This window comes from Octopus sinensis, linkage group LG13 (genome assembly GCF_006345805.1).
Source record: "Octopus sinensis linkage group LG13, ASM634580v1, whole genome shotgun sequence".
NCBI classification, from domain to species: domain Eukaryota; kingdom Metazoa; phylum Mollusca; class Cephalopoda; order Octopoda; family Octopodidae; genus Octopus; species Octopus sinensis.
Window position 1 is genome coordinate 40554968 of NC_043009.1, and position 25912 is coordinate 40580879.

A 25912-nucleotide genomic window follows, 5' to 3' on the forward strand; every position below is an offset into this window, starting at 1 on the left:
ATATTATATATATATATATTATATATATATATATGCTTAGATATGTATACATGTATGTGTATGTATGTATTTATGCATGTATTTATGTATGTATGTATGAATGTATGTCTCTATATTGTACGTATATATGTACGCATATTTATGCATAATATACATATGCTTGTAAATATATATATATATGCATGTATAATACGCATATGCATGTGTATATATGTGTATGTTTGTGCTTGTGTGAATCGAAGTCACTATCACTCTCTTCTCTTATAAAAGTTTAAGAAACAGGTACTCTAATAAAAGGTATCGAATAATCCCTCAATTTAATGTTAAATTGCTTTTATAGGCGCAGGCGGGGGCTGTGTGGTAAGAAGCTTGCTTCCGCTTCCGGTTGTGTCAGTGCCCTGGAGGGCAATAAAGTTTTGTTTCTTCCCACGTATTGTGGGAGGAAACTGACGCGGGCTTGGGTTTGCGGGTTGTCACCGGATTTAAAACCAGGCTGGATAGAGGACACTATCTGCCGGGGTTTGGGTGGCAGCGGCACCAAGCTCCTTAATGTTAAATTATTAGGTCGGGTCAAAAGGTATTTTGACCCGACCCAATCAGGTGAAAAGTTATTTTGAGCAACAATGGGTGTTCACCGAAGGATCCTATAGATGAGGGAGGGGAGGAGTCTGAAGAAGCTGAGTGATGAATATCGCTTGTGGTCGGGCGGCCCCAACACATCACCCGCTTTGTGCTTGAGTGAGGCGTGGGAAATGGCCGGGTATGGGGTCACAGGCGATACTGAAGAGGACTATGGGTAAGAGGCTAGAAAGCCTCGATATTGTGAACTTATAAGAGGTTTGAAACCTCATGCTGTTTTTAACCAAGGTACGAGGCAAAGTGCCTCATTTTTGTGTGTAAATGAACAATTGTAAGAGGTTTATTGCTTCATGTATGATAAATAAGAGAACAATGTTTTCGGGAAACCACAATCGGCGGGCGTTGTCTGTTTCCCCCTTTAATCATCATTTTCACTTTTCATCTCATATAACATTATGTCTGTGTCCAGCCCGCAGCTTCCTTCTTTCTCTATGTATGGCCATTATAGCCAATATAATGAAATACAGAAACTTGCTTCCCAACCACATGGTTCTGAGTTCAGTCCCACTGCAGGGCACCTTGGGCAAGTGTTTTCTACTATAGCCACGGGCCAACCAAGGCCTTGTGAATGGATTTGACAGACGGAAACTGAAAGAATCCCGTCGTATATATATATGTATGTGTGTGTGTATCTGTCTGTCTGTGTCTGTGTGCCTGTGTTTGTTCACTCCACTCCATCGCTTGACAACTGGTGTTGGAGTGTTTATGTCCCCATAACTTAGCGGTTAGGCAAGAGATCGGTGGAATAACTACCAGGCTTGAAAAAAATACTGACGCCGATACATTCGACTATAAATACTTCAAAACGATGCCCCAGCATGGCTACAGTCTAATGACTGAAAGAAGTAATATGTAAAAGATAAAAGAAAGATATATAACTTGGCATAAATTCAAACATTAAGACAGATAGATAGATAGGTTGAGAGAGAGAGAGAGAGGGAGGAGGGAGTGAGAGGGAGGGAGGGAGGGGGAGAGAGAGGGGCAGACAGAAAAAGACAGACAGACAGGTAGACAGACACACAGATAGGGAGAGAGAGGCAGACAGACAAAGACAGACAGACAGACAGATGGGCGGGAAGACAGACAGACAGGCAGACATATAGATAGATAGATAGATAGATAGATAGATAGAGAGAGAGAGAGAGAGAGGTAGAGAGAGAGAGGTAGACAGACGGACCGACAGGCAGAGAGAGAGAGAGAGGCAGACAGACAACTAAATAGATAGATGGACAAACAGATAGACAGATAGATAGATAGACAGATAGATAGATACATACATACATACATACATACATACATACATACATACATAGAAAGAAAGATAGATTGGTATGAAGTGCATCTCTTCATTTACGGGTCCTTGCCTTGCCTCCTGTGTTTCAGTAAATACATTGCTTCCTTTTAATTTTAATCTTACACGAATCCTGATTCAACGATCTGGAAATATTAAAAAGTGCTGGATTGATTGGACTGGGGCTATATGTTTTACGAAGTATTCCCGGAAAAGAGAGTGTGTGTGTGTGGGGGGGGGGAATGAGAGAAGATTTATAAATGAATGAGCTTATTTAAATAATGTTAATTATATTAATTACATTCACCACTGACAGGCAAATGAGATTTACAAGACATTGTTGTGTGATATGAAACTATGAACGTGTTGCTGCGTTGAAGCCGATATTGTTGGTCAATTCCTACAGCCAAGTTGTTTTCTTACGCTTCTCACTTGAGATATCTTTCGTTTCAACATATAAATTCGCTGGATGATTTAGTTAAGTCATTAGCATTTCGAAATAACGATGTAATTAGATAGTGTGCAAATGAGAAAACAGGTAGTAATATATTTAACAAACTGACATGACCATACTATTTCATATGATGAGAGCAACAACAGTGTGTATGGATTCCAGCCTCGGGTTATGTTCTTCTGTGTAATGCAGACATCTACTAAATAAATTATTATCCAATACAAGAAACACCAAAGCAAATACAACCATGTAAAAGTTGCTGTGAATCAGAAAATCATTAGCAAACAGTAGCTTTTGTTACTTCAGTTCGCCACTAGCCGGAAGAATTTTTCAGTGTTGGTCGATGTATATTAATTATTATCTTGTGGCTTATACGTCACATCACTTTTCTTCCATATATCTTTGTCGTGAGGTTTCGATATTATGAACTGTTCTATAATGTACACTGTTGATTTAAAACTGATATAATAATGACAAGCCAGCCGGCAAGAAGCGAGTAATACAATAATATTAAAGGTCTCGTTCTCAATAAGAAATATTGGCACGGGAAATGATTGATTGGAACAGCAGTGAGGCGATGTTATCTGGGGATTTCGCAGCTGACACTATCTGTCTTAGTCAGTCAAGGTGGCAGATAAACAATAGTACTGCTTAAATGACAGCCGCATCAATGTAAATAGCTGACTGGTGACTGCGAACGTATTTTCAAGTAACCTGAACAGCGAAAGTGCGGGTTATAGAAGCAAAGCAATTTATCTACTAACCAATAAAGATATCGCTTTCATTTAGCAAGATGGTCGTTTCGATTCCATCATGTAAAATGATTGACGTCATTTGAAACGAAAAAGGCACCAACAGAACAAATTTGGGCGTTGAACTTGAGTACGCAAAAATAATAAAAATGGTTTGAAATTTTAGCACAGGGCCTGCAAGTTTGTGGGAGGAGGAGTCTAGTTGATTATATCAACCCCAGTGCTCAACTGGTACTATTTTATCGACTCCGAAAGAATGGAAAGCAAAGTACGCATCGGTGGAGTTTGAACTCCGAACATAGAGACAGACGGAATGCCGCTAAACAGTTTGTCTGACGCGCTAACGATTCATCTATTTCGTCGCCTTTTTCAAATTTTGGCCCAAGACCAGCAATATTGAGAGGAGGGGTATAGTCAATACCATCGATTCCAGTACTTAACTGGTACTTTATTTTATTTTATCGACTCAGGAGAGATGAGAGACAAAGTTGACTTCTGCGGGATTTGAACACAGAAATTTAAGAATTGCAACTAACGCTGCAATGCTTAAAAAAATAATAAAATAAAACGTTTAAACGATTCTACCAGTTTCCTACCCTGTAGCGCCTTACAATATGGAGACATATTGTGTGTGTGTGTGTGTGTGTGCTTTTATTCTTTCAAATGTTTCAACCTTACGGCTGTGGCCATACACACACGCGCGCACATGTATGTATGTATATATGTATGTATGTATATATGTATGTATGTATATATGTATGTATGTATATATGTATGTATGTATATATGTATGTATGTATATATGTATGTATGTATATATGTATGTATGTATATATGTATGTATGCATGCATGCAGTCCAACAAACTTAAAAATCCACGAAATCTTAAAAACTGGGATGGTCACAACCGGAACGCCTTTCATCATAACTCTGCTTGAGCAGGATTAACGTGGGACTAAACAATAAAGACGACGGCGGGGGTGACAGCGGAGGACGGGTGGGATACGGGGTTGAGGCGACGGTGGGTAGGATAGGTGCCGGCAGCGGCGGGGAAGACGATCACAATGACAACAACGGATGCGGCGGCGGCGGCGGCGGCGGCGGCGGCAGCGACGACAATGACTCCGACAACGATAAAAACTGCCAGATAAACAAAAACAAAAAAAGACCAAAAAGGGAATACAAATAAAAAATATATAAAGACTGGAATATGGCTGGCCTGGTAGCCAGATTGCACCACACACAATGAATGATTGAGCAGTATGATCCCAGAACAGTTTGAAGAATGGCATATACTTTGTGTTGTGCTAATGAGTCACTCCCAAATGTTCCATCAATTAATCTCTGTCTCAATGGTATTCCAACGAAATCTGACAGGGAATATTTAACAGTCTCAAGAACTCTCATAAAACATGTGTAAAAATCTTCCTTTTCCCTTCTCTCTATCCCGCTTGCCTTCCACCTATCTCTCTCTTTCTCTCTTTCTCTCTGTCTCTCTTTCTTTCAGACGCTTTCTCTCTGCCTTTCTCTGTCTCTTTTGCTTTCTCTTTCCGTTTCCCTATCTGTCTCTTTTCCTTTGTGTCTGTTTCTCCCTCTGTCTCTCTTACTCTGTGTGTGTCTGTCTGTCTGTCTCTCTCTCAGTCTCTTTATCTCTCCCTTCCTTTCTCTCTCTCTCTCTTCTCTCTCTCTCTCTCTCTCTCTCTCTTGCATTCTGTCTCTCTTGCCTTTTTTCCTCTCTCTCTGTTTCACTTTCTCTCTCTTTTACTCTATCCTTTTCGATTTCTGCTGTTTTCTGGTTTTCGGTCTCTTTCTCTTCTCTCTCTCTCTCTCTCTCTCTCTCTATCTATCTATCTATCTATCTATCTACCTATCTATCTATCTATTACTCTCTTTTTCGCCCTTTTTATCTTCCCCTCTTCTCAACCATATGTTGGATTAAAAACATATGAGTCAGCAGAAAATTGTGTCAGCTTCACAAAACAATTCTCGAAGAATTTGATCCGGCAAAACTCCAAAGAACAAACAAACCGAGGCCAAACAGATGCCAAGCAATGGAAAATAATATCTACTTGTTACAGGCAAAACATACAAAAACACAGCGATACATGTACAGCAATTACTACAAGATATAAGCTGAAATTCAAACTGGACCTCAAACTAAAAGAAAAAATGGGGAAAAAAATGGCTACATCATTTACCAAAGATGATGATGATGACGATGATGATGATTTCTTTTATTTGCCTCAGGGGCATCAGTACAATAAATTGTGTTTACATATCAGACATGTTTTGGTTACGATAGTCATAAGAAACATGTAGTTTTCGCTGTATATGTTTAATTCCCAGTTGGAACTATTTCATAGTTATCATAAATGTCGCTAGGAAAAGGCATGCGTATGAACAATCCTCCTCAAACTGGCCCCCTCCCCCATTCCTTTAAATTCGTGGCCTTGTACCAAAGTTATAAATCATTTACTAATATTTGACAAAAGTATATAAACTTATTTATAGGCGTAGGAGTGAGTGTGTGGTAAGAAGCTTGCTTACCAACCACATGGTTCCAGGTTCAGTCCCACTGCGTGGCACCTTGAGCAAGTGTTTTCTGCTATAGCCTCGGGCTGACCAAAGTCTTGTGAGTGGATTTGGTAGACGGAAACTGAAAGAAGCCCGTCGTTATATATATATATATATATATATATGTGTGTGTGTGTGTGTGTGTGTGTGTGTGTGTGTGTGTGTGGTGTGTATTTGTGTTTGTCCCTACCCCATTGCTTGACAACCTTAGCGATATATATATATATACGACGGGCTTTTTTCAGTTTCCGTCTACCAAATTCACTCACAAGGCTTTGGTCGGCCTGAGGCTATAGTAGAAGACACTTGCCCAAAGTGCTACGCAGTGGGACTGAACCCAGAATCATGTGGTTGGTAAACAAGTTTCTTACCACACAGCCACTCCTGCGGACATATTTTGATTACGACAGTCACAATGAACATGTAGTTTTCGGTGTATATGTTTAATTCGCAGTTGGAACTATTTCAATGTTATCATAAATGTCCATAGGAAAAGGCATCCGTATGAACAATCCTCCTCAAACTGACCCCCCCCCCACCCACTATAAGTTTGTGGCCCTTTCCCAAAGTTATAAATCATTACTATATCTTTTTTCTGCTTTATATGTTTCAGTGCTGGAGCATTGCCTTGAACTTTTTTTTTAATCGAATGAATCGACACCAGGTCTTATTTATTCTTTAAGCCTGATAATTTTTCTATCGGTCTCTTTGTCGAGCCGCTAAGTTACGGGGGCGTAAACACACCGATGCCAGTTGTCAAGCCGTGGTGGGTGGACAAACACAGACACAAAGACACACACACATATATACCAAATCCACTCGCAAGGCTTTGGTCGGCTCGAGGCTATTGTAGAAGACACTTGCTCAAGGTACCACACAGTGGAACTGAACCCAGAACCATGTCCCTGGGAAACAAACTTCTCACTACATAACACCGCCCCTGCACCTATATGTAACGTATAATGTAGAATATATGGCGGTAATGTTCATGTGTTTGTATGCGTGTAATGAATATATTCACAAACATATATACGGAGCTATTAGGAACACATTTATAACATTATACTGCATACATGATCATCCTTCTTTATTGGATGCTAAAATGGTCTATACTTTTGGAAAGTTCAGTGGTGAAAAGGAAAAAACGTAGAACAGAATAAAGGAATCACATGATAAATCAGGGGAAATAATACAATGAATGAAATAGAAATAAAAGGATTGATTCAACATTAAATATTCACAGAGATAATGTTAGAAAGAAGGTGAATGACAAAAGGCTGGTATTGATTGTTTTATGGGCCATTCGTAGTTTTAGATATATAATAACAAACCTACTACATGCTTGCATTGCCAGGACATATTTTCATGTAGATATATTGCAGTTTACAAGTGCTAAAATATCCGAAATTAATTGCAAAATCGGTATTTAGAATTAACTCATAAAAAGAGACTGTTACATTAGTAGAAATAATCATTTCGCAGACAAAACAAAACCGTCTATTGTTTGTGATGTGTGTTAGCAGAGGGCTCAATAGAGAAGAAAATTTATTCAAACTGAGCGAGTTAATATAGAGGTTTCAAATTTTGACACGAGGCCAACAATTTTAGTGGGGGGATAAGTCGATTACTCCGACTCCAGGGCTCAACTGATACTTATCTTATCGGAAGGCGGCGACTTGGCAGAATCGTTAGCACGCCGGGCGAAATGCTTATCGGTATTTCGTCTGCCGCTACGTTGTGAGTTCAAATTCCGCCGAGGTCGACTTTACCTTTCATCCTTTCGGGGTCGATAAATTAAGTACCAGTTACGCATTGGGGTCGATGTAATCGACTTAATACCTATGTCTGTCCTTGTTTGTCCCTTCTATGTTTGGCCCCTTGTGGGTAATAAAGAAATAGGTATTTCGTCTGCCGCTACGTTCTGAGTTCAAATTCCGCCGAGGTCGACTTTGCCTTTCATCCTTTCGGGGGGTCGATAAATTAAGTACCAGTTACGCACTGGAGTCGATGTAATCGACTTAATCCATTTGTCTGTCCTTGTTTGTCCCCTCTGTGTTTAGCCCCTTGTGGGTAGTAAAGAAGTAGGTACTTATCTTATCGACTACGAAAGGATGAAAGGCAAAGTCGACTACGGAGGAATTTGAATTCGGAATGTCGTCGCCGTCGGCGGCTGCGGCTTTATCTCATTTAGAGAATTTAGTTTCGTCTTTGTTGAACGCTTCCTTTATGGTAATGGCGTTGATGACTCTGTAGACCAATTCTAGCACAGAAGAGTCGATGATATTGACTGCATGGTAATGATGGTGAAGAACAAGATTGACTTTGTCGAGCCTTTCTCTCCTATCGTTTGATTTCTTCCTTCTTTTCCTGATGGCTTCGAAGTTTTTCATTCTGATGGGGATGGAACTCCACCACTTGGTCCAGTCGCGGGCTTGTGTTTCAAATCATTTAAACTCAGTTCCAGTTGCTTTCAGTTAGTCCTTGCTTTTAGTTTGTCCTTGTATCTTCGAAGAAGGCAACCCCGTAGCCTTTTGCCTGGAGTGAGCTTTCTGAATAAGCGACTACTTCTTTTTATAAGTATTTCTTCTATTCAGGTTCAAACGAGAGTATTAGTAGTGATATTTATAATGTATTTCTTTGGACTTATTAATATACGTGAACGTGGCGCATTATAAAAGTGTGTGCATAAACTTATATATAAGAATAAGAACCAACAAGTAAACCTAGTTAAACATTTATTGAGTAATTAACCTTTTCACCAACCTACATTCTTTTGTGAACCTTAAAAAGCAACTCCATGACCTGAAGCTAACACACCCAAAAAAGATACATTTGATTAAAAAGTTTGCACGCATGACTGGGCTGCAAACAACAACACAACTTTAACTTTAATCAATAAAATCTACAATACCTTATCCCTCAGAACTTACACTCCAACTTAATTATCATTGGGGGTGGGGGGGGGTAAGAAGTTTGCTTCCCAATCACAAGGTTCCGGGTTCAGTTCCACTGCATAGCACTTTGGGTAAGTGTCTTTTTTATAGCCAGGAGTGGCTGTGTGGTAAGTAGCTTGCTTACCAAACACATGGTTCCGGTTCAGTCCCACTGCGTGGCACTTTGGGTAAGTGTCTTCTACTATAGCCTCGAGCTGACCAAAGCCTTGTGAATAGATTTGGTAGACGGAAACTGAAAGAAGTCCGTCGTATATATATATATATATATATGTGTGTGTGTGTGTGTGTGTGTGTGTGTGTGTGTGTGTGTGTGTGTGTGTGTGTATGTATGTGTGTATGTTTATGTGCGCGTGTGTGTGTGTGTCTGTGTTTGTCCCCCAAACATCGCTTGACAACTGATGCTGGTGTATTTACGTCTCCATCACTTAGCGGTTCGGCAAGAGAGACCGACAGAATAATTACTAGGCTTACAAAGAATAAGTCCTGGGGTCGATTTGCTCGACTAAAGGCGGTCCTCCAGTATGGCCGCAGTCAAATGACTGAAACAAATAAAAGAATAAAAGAATAAAATGAAATAAAGGCACCCATCTGAAGCCAAGATGATCTCAAATGTACCAGAGTCAGATGAAGACTAATCAGACTGAAACTTCGAAGTCACTGACAACACTATTCTATTAAAAGACCACTAAAAAAGGTATTGGGTGAGCTTTCAATTGAATGTAAAATTGTTTTTAGTATGACACAACATAAGGCGGCGAGCTGGCAGAAACGTTAGCACGCCGGATTGTTGTTGTTCAGCAATAAGACGGGTAAGGGTGATAAGGTGATGGTCTAGGGCGTAGGGACGGGAGACCCCAGACCTTGGAAAAAAAAAAGCTTTGGTCGTTTTGTTGTAGTCGAGGGATCTTCGTTGACGCCCAGCACCACTGGGAGGTGGCCCTCGAAGTCACTGGAAATGGAGATCTCCAGGTCCAAATTCTTGGACGTCTAGCATGCCGGACGAAATGCTTAGCGGTATTTCGTCTGCCGTTACTTTCTGAGTTCAAATTCCGCCGAGGTCGACTTTGCCTTACATCCTTTCGGATGTACCAACTGTATACTGGAATCGATCCCCCTACCCTAAATTTCAGGTTTTGTGCCTAGAGTAGAAAGGATTATGTTACAACATAAAAATACATTAATATATATGTGTTCGTGTTTGTGTGGATCCTTATATCTGTGTTTGTCTCTCGCCCACCACTTGACAACCAGTGTTGGTTAGTTTATGTCCTATGAGTTTGCGGTTCAGCAAGAGAGACCGATAGGTGAAGTATTAATTTTTAAACAGAAAAATAATTGCTGGTGGGATTGATTAAAGCCAGTGCCCCAGCATAGCAGCAAAGATTGAAACAAACGATAAAAACAACCTGTATGTGTGTGTGTGTGTGTGTGTGTGTGTGTGTGTGTGTGTGTGTGTGTGGCGTGCGTGTGTGTGTGTGTGAAGGCACATGGCTCAGTGGTTAGAGCGTCGGGCTAACAATCACGAGTTAGTGAATTCGATTCCCGGACCGGGCTGTGAGTTGTGTTCTTGAGCAAGACACTTTATTTCACGTTGCCTTAGTTCACTGAGCTGTAGATATGAGTTGCAACGTCACTGGTGCCAAGCTGTTTCGGCCTTTGACTTTCCCTTAGACAGCTTCGGTTGCGTGGAGAGGAGAGGCTGGTATGAATGGGTGACTGTTGGTCTTTCATAAGCAATCTTGCCCAGACTTGTGCTCTGGAAGTGGACTTTCTAAGTGTAATTCCATGGTCTTCCATGACCGAAGGGGGTCTTTATGTATGTATGCATGCATGTATGTAATATATGTATGTATGTATGTATGTATGTATGTATGTATGTATGTATGTACGTATGTATGAATGTATGTATGTATGTATGTATGTATGTATGTATGTATGTATGTACGCATGCATTCATATATCTATCTATCTATCTGTCTGTCTGTCTGTATGTATGTATGTATGAATGTATGTATGAATGTATGTATGTATGTATGTATGTATGAATGTATGTATGTACGCATGCATGCATGTATCTATCTATTGTCTGTCTGTCTGTCTGTCTTTCTGTATGTATGTATGTATGTATGCGTGCATGCATGTATGTATGTATGAATGTATGTATGTATGCATGAATGTATGCATGTATGTACGCATGCATGCATGTATGTATCTATCTATCTGTCTGTCTGTATGTATGTATGTATGTATGTATGTATGTATGTATGTATGTATGTATGTATGTACGCATGCATGTATCTATCTATCTGTCTGTCTGTCTATATATATGTATGTATGTATGTATGTATGTATATATGTATGTATGTATGTATGTATGTATGTATGTATGTATATATAAGCGTGTACGGGTGTGTCTCTGTGCATTGATACAAAGTATAGATACGTTATATAACCATAACGATGCTTTTTAAGAGAAGAATATAACTTTTAGTGAAGACCTAATCTCTTGTTGAATAATATCTGGTCCAAAATATCGGTAGTTCAGTTCCATATTGATTTGACGATCAATAAGATTTTAATCACTACTTTGCTACAGTAAAGCTTCGATTATTTTTTTCCCTTTTGACATAAATTACACGTTGGTATGCGTATTTAACAATGTGCGTGAATGTGTGTCTATATGCGTGTGTCTATGTGTGGGCGTCGATATGTGTGTGTATGTATGTCAGTGTGAGTGAATGTGTGTGTGAGTGTATGTATGTATATATATATGTGTATATGTATGTATTTGTGTATGTGTATATATATATATATATATATATATATATATATATATACATAGATACATACATACCTGCATATGTATTTACATATATATGTATGTATGTGTATATGTATATATGTGTGGTTATGTATGTTTGTATGGATATATGTATGTCTGTCTGTCTGTATGTATGTATGTATGTATGTATGTATGTATGTATGTATGTATGTATGTATGTATGTAGTATGTGTGTATGTATGTATGTGTTCTTAATGCGCTTTCAATCATTTCACTGCCATCCTGAAGCTGGTGGGGAGAGGGTTACTCAGAGTCTCCTTCTGCAGGATGAAAAGAATATAAAAGAATAAAAAAATTAAACAAAAAACTAGTTAATCGATGCTAACATATTGAATGTTGCGGAGGCCAAAAAATTGTTATTCATCAAAACTGAACTCACAGTAAGGGGAAAAATACCATTAAGTTGATGGTTAATTCTCAAAAAAAAAAAATAATAATAATAATAATATAATAAAATAGAATAAAATAAATAAACAAATGATAAAAAAATGAAAGGCAAGGGAGACTACCTACTCTAAGATAGATAAAAATTGAACTGGGCATGCAAGTGATAAGGCGACAACTCTAATCTTGTTTCGGTTTTATTAAGCCTTTTCAGTGTAACAGTTCTTACTAGATACTTCTCAGACCTTAAGATGTCTGAGAGATACATACAATTTCAGTGAAATAGCTCGTATTGAAGTAATTTATATATGCAACAAAACACACACACCCATGTATGTGCACGTGTGTTTGTGTGTGTGCGTGTATATATGGATAGATGGATGGATATGATGTGTGAAGGCACGCGGCCTAGTGGGTTCGATTCTCAGACCAGCGGTGCCTTGTGTTCTTGATATAACACTTCATTTCAAGTTGCTCCAGTTCACTTAGCTGTAAATGGATCACACTGCAACAGGCTGACTTTCCGTTCAAGGGGAATGTTAAGCTGCACACCTAGTCAGGGGTATGGCAACATTTGAAGGATAAAGCAGAACAAGGAAGCGCATTGTGATCAGCGTTATATAACAACATCCGATTGCCTAGTCGGTACAATGATATACCTACATACATAGCATACATGCATACATATGTTTCATTTTAGTCTCATTCTTATATCTTGGTATCTTTTCGAGCACTTTTGATATCTTTCATTAGTACGAGTTCATTAAAGATATCCTCTGACCCACTTCTAATTATTGATGGAAACAGAACTTGTACATGTATAATCATGCATGTCTCTGCATGTCACATAGTAAATTGTAGCTTTCCACTAGTATCCATTTGTCTTTTACAGCTAATCATGGGAATGGTTGTCATATTCCATCGCCAACTTCCAGTTTAATAAAATTACATTTGTTTCAGAATTTGGCACGAGGCCAACAATTTCAGGGGAAGAGTAAAGTCAATTATATCGACCTCAAGGTGCAACTGGTAGTAATTTTATTGACCCAGAAAAATAAAAGGTGAAGTTGACTCTAGCGGCATTTGAACTCAGTGCGTAAAGGGCCAAAAGATATACCGATATCTTATTTTATCTGACGCGCTAACGATTCTGCCAATCCACAACCTTCGAGTGTAATAAATAATCCTTTCTACTATAGGCAAAAAAGGTCTGAAATATTAGGGGAAAGGGATAGTCGATTACATCGACCCCAGTACTGACTGATACTTATTTTATCATAGACCCCGAAAAGATGAAAAGCAAAGTCGAACTTTGCGAAGTTTGAGCTCAAAACATAAAGAGGGACGAGATGCTGCTAAACATTTTGTTTGGTGCGATAACTATTCCACAAGCTCGTTGCCTTTCAGTGTGATAAATAATGTTGTCAACCTGGTGTGTTCTGGAGACGGGTTTAACGTGATAAAAAGCGCTTTTGATGAAAGTTTCTGCTTCAGGTGAAACTGAAGACAAAAATCTTCCTGCGCCAGTTCGAATGCATATTACATTTATGAACTCGCATCACATAATTAATCTTGTTTTGCACTTCATTAGACTTTCATAAGCAATGTCATGAAGTTGAACTGCCACCGAAAACAGGTAAGACAGATACCGCGAGGTATTTTGTCCGACACGTTAATAATTCTGGTAATCCACCGCCCTAGAGTGGCACTTTATTTATCGACCCAGAAGGATGAAAAGCAAAGTTGAACTCGATGGGTTTTGAACTTAGTTTGAGGAGAATCGGAGCATACAGCGCGTGGTGTTCTCTGATGCACTTACCACATGACAGGAAAAAATCCTAAGAGAGGTTTTGCATGCCGAACCAACCAACAGGAGACCTAGGGTTAAATCAAGAGTAAAATGGTTGGATAATATCCGTTGTCTCAGTTCGAGACGCTTTGGAATGCAGCAGAGAAACGTAATAATGGTTGCTTCTGAAAGGACCCTATGGTCGAGGTACCAGATAACTCTATCCCATCAATTCTAGTGAACATAGTGGGCAGTGAAAATGGAAGGAAGGAAGGCCGGAAGGCTGGAAGGAAGGAAGGAAGGAAGGAAGGAAGGAAGAGGAAGGAAGGAAGGAAGGAAGGAAGGAGGAAGGAAGGAAGGAAGGAAGGAAGGAAGGAAGGAAGGAAGGAAGGAAGGAAGGAAGGAAGGCAGGAAGGAAGGAAGGAAGGAAGAAGGAAGGAAGGAAGGAAGGAAGGAAGGAAGGAAGGAAGGAAGGAAGGAAGGAAGGAAGGAAGGAAGAAGGAAGGAAGGAAGGAAGGAAGGAAGGAAGGAGGAAGGAAGGAATGGAGAACGGAAGGAAGCAGTAAGCTTTTGGATCGAATACAGGGTTAATTTTTATAGCGAAACAGTATATTTAGTTGCGTCGAATCCAGGATAATAATTGTCCCTAATTTTGGCGCAAGGCCTTCGGTTTTGAGGTAAAGTGGGCAAGTGGATTGCATTGACTTCGGTACTTGATTGGTAGTTTTTCTTCTTTTTTCTTTTTTTTTATCGACTACGAAAGGTTGAAAGGCAAAGATGAACTCAGCGGATTTTGAACTCTGAATGTAAAGAGCCGGATCAAATATAGGAAGGCATTTTTCCCGAAGTTCTATCAATTCTGCCAGCTCACTGCTTTACTTATAATAAAATTGACTTTATCAAACCCGGGTAAGAACTGACAAGAAAAGCATACACTCAACTTTGATGAGGTTTGAATTCTAGAACACAGAACTAAGATGGTTTAGAGTTATTTTATCAGGCACTCTACAACCTGCCATATTGACAGCCTTAGGCCGGTTCCATTACTTTAATGTCTAATACAAGACGCTTTCTATGTTGTTAGATAGACTTCTTAGTACTAAAATGGCACTTATTTCATCTTATCGATTCTAGAAGAAAGTCAAAAGCTGCATCAGCCGGATTTGAACGCATAATGTAAAAAAAAAAAATGTAACTAGAAATATAAAAAAAAAAAACACAGCAATATTTCTGTCACTCTGTCGCCCTTCCAACATTTTAAGTCATGAAGTGATTGTCAAAGGTCACTGTGCTCTAGTAACTGGGAAACCTTGAATGAAATACAATAAACACCTGCTTAGTAAAATGGTAGATTTACTGTATTTATACTGACAGCTTGATCACTGGTATTAGTGGACGCGCATGCGAGTGCGTGTGTGGGTGTATACACATGTGAGCACACACACACACACATATATATATACATATATATATACACGTGTTTTACACATGCATATATATGTATATATGTATGAACATACTTATAGGCATATATGTTATGTATACATACGTATATATATATATATATATATATATATATATATATATATTATATATATATATATATATATATATATATATATCATATACAAAAGTATGTATATATATATGTGAATATGTATGTGTATGACTGAAACAAGCAAATGATACATATATTCATATTCGTTTTCGTTTTACGTGTTTCAGTCATTTGACTATGGCTATATGATGGAGCATCGCCTTTAGTCGAACAAATCGACCCCAGGACTTATTGCTGGTAAGCCTAGTACTTATTCTATCGCTCTCTTTTTGCCAAAACGCTGAATTACGGGGGTGTAAACGCACCAACATCCGTTGTCAAGAGATGGTTGGGGGTGACAAAGAGACACAAATAACAAATACACACATATACATATATATACACGACGGGCTTCTTTCAGTTTCCGTCTACTAAATCTACTCACAAGGCTCTGGCCCGAGGCTATAGTAGAAGACACTTGCCCAAGATGTCACGCAGTGGGATTGAACCCAGAACCATGTGGTCGAGAAGCAAGCTTCTTACCACTCAGCCAGTCTTGCGCCTATATTTAGAAAATATGGAGCGCTTCACGAATTTGCGTGTCATCGTTGCATAGGGGCCATGCTGATCTCTATATCGTTCCGATTTTTAGCATATGTATTACCAAAGCAATATATATATATATATATATATACAGACATACATATATACATACATATTATATATATATATATATATATATTATATATATTATATATATTATATATATATACATACATACATACATACATACATACATACGTACATATATATACATACATATTTTATATATATATATTATATATACATAGACATACATATATACATACATATTATATATATATATATATATATATATATTATATATGATTGTGTACACATATATGTGTCGGTGTGTCGCTGTGGATGTGTTGGTGTGTGTACGTGCGTACACATACATACCCATGTGCGTAAAATGCGTATGTATGTGCATAGAAAAAAAATGTAGTTTTCTGTGAATACTAATGAAAATGTCTACAATCATCGGAACGTAAATTCTATAACTATACACTAACTTAATAATATTCAGTTTTAAATTCCAAATGCTGCAATTTGAAAATATTCCAAATATTTCTTTGGACAGACATATGAAGCCAAAAAAAAGAAAAAAGAAAGAAAGAATACAGAAGAAAAAGAGGAAAAAAAGGAAAAGAAAGAAGCAATCGTTATCCAAAACTACCATAAAATCAGCAATTACCTAAAAATTATTCATCCTTATTCATCATTAATGTAAAATCTATCATTAAAATAAATCAATATGAAGACCATCTATCACGTCTAAAACAGTTTGTTACTATCCATAATAATAATAATAATAATAATAATAATAATAATAATAATAATAATAATAATAATGATAGTTGGTCTTCTTGCTTAAAGATAGTATTATTTTTTGTGCGTGTATTGTTTTCTTTTTCCAGTCCCGTAGACACAAATTTGGCATCAGCGTAAAGTGAAATTTACTCATAAGACAAATAAATGAAATATTTGTGCATGTAGTTATATATGAATGACGAGAAGAAAAGAAATGGTATTTAAAAACAAAAAAAAAACAGAAAATAAAAAAAATATGGTTTAACCAGATAAAGACAAGAGAATTACAATTCTTGAAACCAGTGACTTATCGGAATAAGTCGGCCATACTGAGAATTCATAGAACAATGAACATACGAACGTATTTGCGGTGCAAGCTGAGTATGTATTAGACCGTCGTTTTAAGATAAATAAATATCTTTGAAACAGTTTACAGAATTCCACCCTCCTGATAAACAGCTGAAAGATATTGTATACAATTTCTGCTGCTATTTCCTTCGTACAATTAGTTTAGCCTGGTGAAGTTTAGATTAAACTGAAACAATCGTTTAAGGCCACCAACGGTGACTATGGAGTAAATACTGCCATTGTTTTCTTCGCTGCACGATATATAACAATACGTGAAGATTATGTAAAAGTCTTTTCGAAATTACAGAAACCTTGTTTTCAGCCTGTGGCTGCAGAATTGCTGTCATTTTTTTGTTGTTGTTTAGTTTTTTTTATAGAAGAATGTTTGATCGAAAATGCATTGGGAATGAGCAGAAAAGAAAAAAAAACTAAACGTATTTGTGTGTGTGTGTGTGTGTGTGCACATGTGTGTGTATGTGTGAGTGTGTGTGAATGTGTGCATATATATATATATATGCATACACACACACACATATATATATATTTAGATGTATGTACATATATGTATATACATATATATATGCATATATACACATGCACATATATGCATATATACATATATATACATATATATATACATATACACAAATATACATATGTATATATATATATGTATATTCCTGTGTATATATATATCTATGTGTATATATACACACACACACATATATATATATATACACGTATGTGTATATATATGTATGTGTGCATACATATTTACATATATAGGTGTGTGTATATGTCTGTGTATAATAGAGCCGATCTAAACGTTGGCTGACTCTCCAGTCATGCTTTTGCATCTTAGAGCAGAAAGTTAACATAAGAAGTGCAGGATGGGTGGACATTCTGTGTATGGAAGCACGCAATAAGTGGCAGAATGCTACACAAACACACACAACCAGTGAAAGAATCATAAGCAGAGGAGGAGGAGGATGAAGATGAGGGGGGCAGAAGAGGAGAGGAGGAGGAGGAGGAGGAAAAAGAAGAAGAATAGGAAGAGATGGAGGAGGAAGAGTACGAGGAGGAAGAAGGAGAAGAGGGGGAAGTGAATGCGGAGGGAAAGGAGAAGAAAGAGAAGAGGAGGTTGTGGAAGAGGAAGAAGAGAAGGAGAGAAAGGAGGAGGGTAAGGAGGCAGAGGAAGAAAAAGGAAGAAAGGGGGAGGAGGAGGAGGAGTGGGGGAAGAAGAGAAGGAAAGTTGGGTAAGGAGGAGGAGGAAGAAAAGGAAAGAAAGGAGGAGGAGGTGGAGGTGGAGGAGGATGTGGAGGTGGAGGTGGAGGAGGAGGTGGAGGTGGAGGAGGAGGAAGAAGAGAAGGAAAGGAGGAGGGTAAGGAGGAGGAAGAAGAAGAGAAGGAAAGAAAGGAGGAGATGGAAGGGAGGAGGGGTGGAGGTGGAAGAGGAAGAAGAGAAGGAAAGAAAGGAGGTATCTGAGGAGGCTGAGGAGGCTATGAGTAAATGACATTACTTTGGGGAGGAGTTTTACTGAGAAATATAGTTGATCGCCATAGACAAAATACAACAGCGATTATGTGTGTGAGAGAGAGAGGAAGTGTGTGTGTGACAGAGAGTGTGTGTATGTGAGAGAGTGTGTGTGGGAGAGAGAGAGAGAGAGAGAGAGAGAAAGCTATACCGAAAGTATTGCATATGTAGACAAATTTTTTAGTGACTGACACAAGTCATTCAAATAGCATATGTTGAATAACTCTTCCTCTATACGAAGGAGTTACACAACGCAGTCTCCATCACAAGCGATATATTTGTACCATCACTGACCCCAACTTCAGAATCCATGTGGAAAAATTTCGGGTGTGCCCCTTAAGCACTAACTTCTTTACAGCCCTTTTCACCTCATCTGCATCATCAAATCATTGTCTCCCGTTGACTGTCTTTCATTGGACCGAGCAGGTGGAAATCCGAGGATGGTAAACCCCAGCTGTACAGCTGATGTAGGGGACTACTGAGCTGTCCAATTTGCCGATTGCATGGCTTGTTATCAAATCTGTGTGTTGTAATGCAATATCGCGGTGAATGTAGATCGTTTTCAAATTCTTGTTCGGGTGTTTTCCTCCTAACGGCTTCTCCAAGCCTCTTTAGTGTCTCAGGTACCGGATGGTTGAGCCATGTTCCAGAAGATCAAAGAAAACAACACCTTTGTCATCCCCCAAAAAGCAGTCACCGTGACTCTCTGTGCCGATCGCTGGCTCCAACTTCTTAGGCCTCGGAAAAGAGGTACGATGCTATTCCACAGAATAAGCCTTCGTTTAGGGATCATAAAAGTATGGCCAACTCCCTAGGTACCCTCTTTTCACACACTTTCCGATACTCAAAGAATTCCACTGTTTTCTGTAATGCACTGTGATCGCAGTCCAGTTGTTTGGCAAACTTAAAGATTGTGACTCATCTGTCTGCACGAAATCATTGCATCCACTCGCTAGCGATTCGTGTCAGCCGTTGCAGGTGATAATCTCCACTACAAATTTTTTTTCTGCAAAGCTGTTTCCAACTTCATTAAAATTCTTCATTCATCTGTACACATTTTTCTTGTTAGTGGTGTCATCTCTATAAAAAAACTTGTGGTCTTCTGTGGATGCTGGACAGCCTGCACACTTACTTTGTCAAAACCTCAATAATGGCACGTTTGCTTCTGTTCGGAACTCATTACTTGCTTACAATGACAAAGAACGGGGGAAAGAATCACTATAGAGGAAGAATTACTCTACTAGCAAATACAATCTGAACGAAATATGTTAGATAATGTAAAAGATACATAAGGTGGAGAGCTGGTAGAATCGTTAGCACGTCGAGAAAAATGCTTAGCGACATTTCGTCCGTCTTTAAGTTCTGAGTTCAAATACTTCCGATGTCGACTTTGTCTTGTATTTCTTCCGGGACGATAAAATAAATACCAGTTGAGTACCGGGGTTGCTGTAAACAACTTACTCCCTCCCACAAAACACTAGCCTTGTGTCAAAATTTGATATCAATGTAAATGCTCACTTTTGCATTATTTCGGGGACTGTCCTCGTGTGTGTGTGTGTGAAATTGAAAGCATACGGAAGCCAAAAATGTTTTGTATTGAAAATACTTTGAATCCTGAACCACCAAGTCATTGGTTCAAACCCCATTTCCTCCATCTATCACTTATATTTCTTGCCTGAAATGACCATCATTTATAAGCGACAAATGTCGATTCCAGTTCTTTTGAAACCAAAATATATGTAGATGAGATCTGTACTTTTTTTTTATTCGTTTACTCTGTAGCTATACTATTTTACGAAAGAATCCTTTTTACCTTTGGTAATACAAAAGAAAAAATTGGATTCCTTTGATCATTGAGTTCATTGTGATACAGGTGATATAATTGAATGTTGTAAGTTGCATCAGGCTCTAGTTCCAATTCTGCACTCCGTGTGTCTGACTGTCTGAATGAGAGTGTGTGGCTGTGTGGTAAGAATCTTGCTTCCCAACCACATGGTTCTGAGTTTAATCCCACTGCATAGCACCTTAGCCAAGTGTCTTCAATTATAGTCTTGGGCCAACCAAAGCCTTGTGAATAGATTTAGTAGACGGAAACTGAAAGAATCCCGTCATATATATATATATACTATGGTGTATGAAAATATAAAATATAAAAATAATTTTGTGGATGTACAAGCGTCCGTACTCTTTATTATTAATAATATAAATATATATACATATGTATTATCTGTATGTATGTGTATATATATATATATATATATATATATATATACAAAATGGGGCAAGGATGCAAAACAACCGGACAGTTAGGTGATACAAAAATAGGACAACAAAACATCCAGATAGACTATATATATATATATATACATACATACATACATACATACATACATACATACCTACATACGTATTTGAAAGTCTTTGAGGATTACTTTATATATATATATATATATTTGAAAGTTTATGAGGGTTACTTTATACAATTTTTGAAGTGTAAAGGTGATTTTTCTAAAAAAATTATTTCTCTTTTAAAAAGTGTTATGAAAATGAGGATGTTACTAACCTTTTTAGGGAAGAAGTTTTTTTCTAGTGTGTAAACGCTTTCGTTAAACATTTTCAAACACACGTGTTCTTATATGTATATATTTATATGTGCGTATCTTTGTGTTTGTGTTTGTCCCCCTATCACCACTTGAGAATTGGTATTGGTGTGTTTACGTCCCCGTGACATAGAGGTTCGGTTTAAGGGACAGATAGAGTAAGTATTAAGCTTAAAAAATAAGTGCTGGGATCGATTTGTTCGACTAAAATCCTTCAAGGTGATTCTCTTGCATGGCTGCAGTCAAATGACTGAAACAAGTGAAAGAGTGAAAGAATTAGTTCTCGGACTTGTAAGGCAGAAGTTCGATTCCGAAAGCTGGCCTGGATCTGAACCAATCCTGTTTAGCAGCAAACAGTAGGTTCGCACAGACAGTAGGTTCGCCTTCTTAGCGGTAAAAAGAAAGAATAAAAGAAAGAAGAAAGAAAGAAAGAAAGAAAGAAAGAAAGAAAGAAAGAAAGAAAGAAAGAAAGAAAGAAAGGAAGAAAGAAAGAAAGAAAGAAAGAAAGAAAGAAAGAAGCAAACTAACAAACAAACAAACAAAAACGACGAAAATTTTCGACGAGCTAAGCGGCCGAGGTCGAAATTTCGATATACATAAAAGTGAAATTCCGTCTGTCCAGGACCCCTGTATTTCAGTCTACATTTGCTCTACATAGACATATTGTATTTTCTGGAATCAGGATGATTCTGGGATTGAAAAGCTGTCCTTTATTTGGTTCTCGAACATCCAGTACTGGTATGTGATGAAAGAGCACTTGGACTGCTATTTCTGGCAGGTAAAGCGACCGGGAGAGGTTTCAAACGGTCTACAAGAGATACCTCCCTTAGCTATAATAATAATAAGCGCGACATTCTATGCCAGAAACAGACCAAAGCTTTTTGAATTTAATATCAAAACTATGAAACAGTACTTCTGTTACCTACATTAATCTTTTCTACTCCAGGCACAAATCCCGAAATTCTGAGGGGTGGGGGAGAGGGCAGTCGATTAGATCGACCCGAGTACGCAACTGGTACATAATTTATCGACCCCGAAAGCTTGAAAGATAAAGTCGACCTCGGCGGAATTTGAACTCAGAACGTAGCGGCAGACGAAATATCTGAAATAAACTCGATTGCTCTCACAAACGAGAATACTAAAACTGAACCCGACCGCTCTCAAAAATTAAGTAAAAAAAAAACAAACAAAAATAATCCAGAATCTTCGTCCGGTATCAGATCGATCCCAAAATCTAATCAGTTCGTGCCAGTCACGAGGCCAAACATCCCTGAAAGTTTCATCCGAATCCATTCAGCGGTTCTTGAAACATCTTGTCCACGGACAAACAAACAGACAGACAAACGCGACTGAAAACAATACCTCCGCCTTCTCTAAGGTGGCGGTAATAATAATAATAATAATAATAATAATAATAATATAATAATAATAATAATAATATTAATAATAATAATGATAATAATGATAATAATAATAATAATAATATAATAATAATAATAATAATAATAATAATAATAATAATAATAATAATATATAATAATAATAATAATAATGATAATATAATAATAATAATAATGATGATGATGATGATGATGATGATGATGATGATGATGATGATGATGTAATAATAATAATGATAATAATAATAATAATAATAATAATAATAATAATAATATAATAATAATAATAATAATTTCTCACACGGTCATCTTGTCATGGTAGAAGGTAAGTTATTCTTTAGCAAGGATTTACCTAAAGCAATACTTCTATTGAGCTCTGCACCAGATCGAACAGTTTGCTTTAGTTGTTGTGCATAAAGCTACATGTCCCTGGTTAATCTATTCACAGATTTGCTGATTTTTACATGTGAATCATACATTCACCTATTGTATCCATTGTTCATCCACCTATCTATTTATCTCTTTCTTTCCTTATACGTACGTACTTACATACATACATGTGTGTGTGTGTGTGTGTGTGTGTGTGTGTGTGTATGTGTGTGTGTGTGTGTGTGTGTGGTGTGTGTGTGTGTGTATTCAATGCACGCTTTACGATCTTCTCTGCCCTCAAGCTAAACTCTGTGTATTGATACGTTCGTCTATTTACTCTATTCTATATTTGATTGTGTATACTGCTTCTGCATTACAAGACTGCTACTGTGTTTCCTATTTATAATCTTTTATGCTATTTAGGTTCTCCTTTACACACACACTACACACATACACTACACGCACCAAACACACATACATATGTACCTGCATAGTCAGCATCGCTGTAATCACTCGTCGTCGACATCCTTATTAACATTTTCTTACTTAAGTTCACAATTGAAAATCGATTTACATATCTATCCAATGTTTTATTGTTTTCTTAGCCGGCTTCCTGCACATTCGGAAAAAGAGATTTTGCTCCATCAACAGAAACGCGCACAGACACATACACATACGCACAACCGAGCAAGCATGCGTACGTACGTATGTATAACTATACGGCCGGTATTTAGCTGAATTGTTAGGCTTGCAATATTCGTCCTGGTTTTCTACGTTCTGAGTTTAAACCCCGCCGTGGTCAGCTTCACCTTTCTTCTTTTGAATCGATAAATAAAGCACTAGATCAGTATCAGGGTAAATACTTTACCTTCCTTCCTTCCATCCTTCTTTCTTCCTTTCTTTCTTTCAGTCTCTATCACCTTCTGAAAGAAATTGTGTTTTGACCTGGAGAAGGATGGGTTACACTAGGTGTAAAAAATAAAATGCTCAAAATGCGCTACATGTCAAAACTGCGTTCCTACGAGTACCACCAACAGGAATTCGGGGCCTACTACCTGTCTATCTCGGTAAATTCGGATACTTATCCAAAATATAGTCATACCAGAATTATCGAATAACCATAACCAAATGCAAACTTTCAGTTCTGTGATTCTAAACCCACAACCCTTAAAGACCCACTGCACTATATCATACATACTATTTTTTTTTTAAATTTTTATGCGTCCTTTTCAAGTCTAGCCAGGCTCGTGGTCCCGGTTTCCTGGTTTCTATGGCGTATGTGTTCCCCCCAGCTGGACGGGACGCCAGTCCATCGCAGCGTTACTCAAGAAACAGGAAGAAAGAGTGAGGGAAAGTTGGGGCGAAAGAGTACAACAGGGGTCACCACCACCCCCTGCCGGAGCCTCGTGTAGCTTTAGGTGTTTTCGCTCAATAACACACACAACGCCCGATCTGGAAATCAAAAACGCGAGTCCGCTGCCCAAACCACTTGGCCATTGCGCCTCCACACTCATACATACTATACAACCTCTTTTATGTCCTCTAAGTCAATATTTCAAATCGGCCGAAAGCGGTTTCGAATTACTTCTCTATCGTGTTTCTTCGTCGTGAAATTTTTCTACGATTTCCCAAAACCGGAACTCATATGAATATTTAACGCACAAACCACCCTCCACACCTCATTGGTTTTAATTAGACATTAGACGAAGCATAATTGTTTTAGAAGGAAATTTTAATCATGTGCGCGCGCGCGTGTGTGTGTGTTACTAAATAGTCTGGAAATAGTGAATACCAAATTTTTAATAAAACAAATCTTTATGAACGTACATGCCGGCATAGCTATGTGGCTAAGATTCTCGCTTTGCATCAAGGTGATTCCTGGTTCAATTTCATAGCGCGGCATGTTGAGCTAGTGTCTTATACTATAGACCTGGATCGACCGATGCCGTGTCAGGTATTCGGTACAAGGAAACTGTGTGGAAGCCCATCGTATATATGTGTATGTGTGTTCTCTCCCCTCTCCCCAATATGATGGTGACAGACAGACAGATAGATAGACTCCAAAATGGTCATTGATGGTCTGCGACATAAAAATATCTAACCACTAACATACATATAATCTTAAATGATTTTAATTCTATACCAATGTAATACATTTTTTGAAAATTTAAGGTGATGGGTTCGATTCCTGGACGAGGCTGTACTTTGTATCATTGAGGACACAAAGCGCTGCCTGGCGTTTGTTGTTCTCCATTTTACGCTCCTTCAGTCTATGCAGCTGAAAATCAGTACTAGTTCAAGGTGATGCTGTATTCCTCTCACTTTCTCTCTCCTTTTGCTGCATCCTCGATGTCATGCTGGATCAATGAGAGATCCAGGCTGACAGAGGATTTGTAGCGAAAGCATGGTATATGTTACCAAATCATACTCACTTGCAAGTGGTTAGACAACAAGTTTATACGTTTTATAATAAATCTTCTGTTTCCTTATTTCTATTTTACTTTTATCTCTCTAATAAACTATAGTCATAGCAATGGAAATTCTTTAATTCGCCTTGAATATTTTATCGAGCACTTTAGAGAAAATTTGCTTCAGTTTTGTACGAATTTATAGTCGCAGGAGTGGCTGTGTGGTAAGTAGCTTGCTTACCAACCACATGGTTCCGGGTTCAGTCCCACTGTGTGGCACCTTGGGCAAGTGTCTTCTACTATAGTCTCAGGCCGACCAAAGCCTTGTGAGTGGATTTGGTAGACGGAAACTGAAAGGAGCCCGTCATATATATGTGTATATATATGTATATATATGTATATATATATGTGTGTGTGTGGTGTGTGTGTGTATATATGTATGTATGAGTGTATGTTTTTGTGTGTCTGTATTTGTCCCCCCCTCCCCAACATCGCTTGACAAATGATGCTGGTGTGTTTATGTCCCCGTAACTTAATGGTTCAGCAAAAGAGACCGATAGAATAAGTACTAGGCTTGCAAAGAATAAGTCCTGGAGTCGATTTGCTCGACTAAAGGCGGTGCTCCAGCATGGCCACAGTACAGTCAA

The 25912-nt window shown here is 38.2% G+C and overlaps 1 non-coding gene across 1 annotated transcript; it reads right to left on the reverse strand.

Moving 5' to 3' along the window:
• Positions 1-15786: 15786 nt before the first annotated feature.
• On the reverse strand, positions 15787-15890 carry LOC115218721. Its single transcript, XR_003882266.1, has one exon. It is a non-coding gene; the product is annotated as a U6 spliceosomal RNA (small nuclear RNA).
• Positions 15891-25912: the final 10022 nt, after the last annotated feature.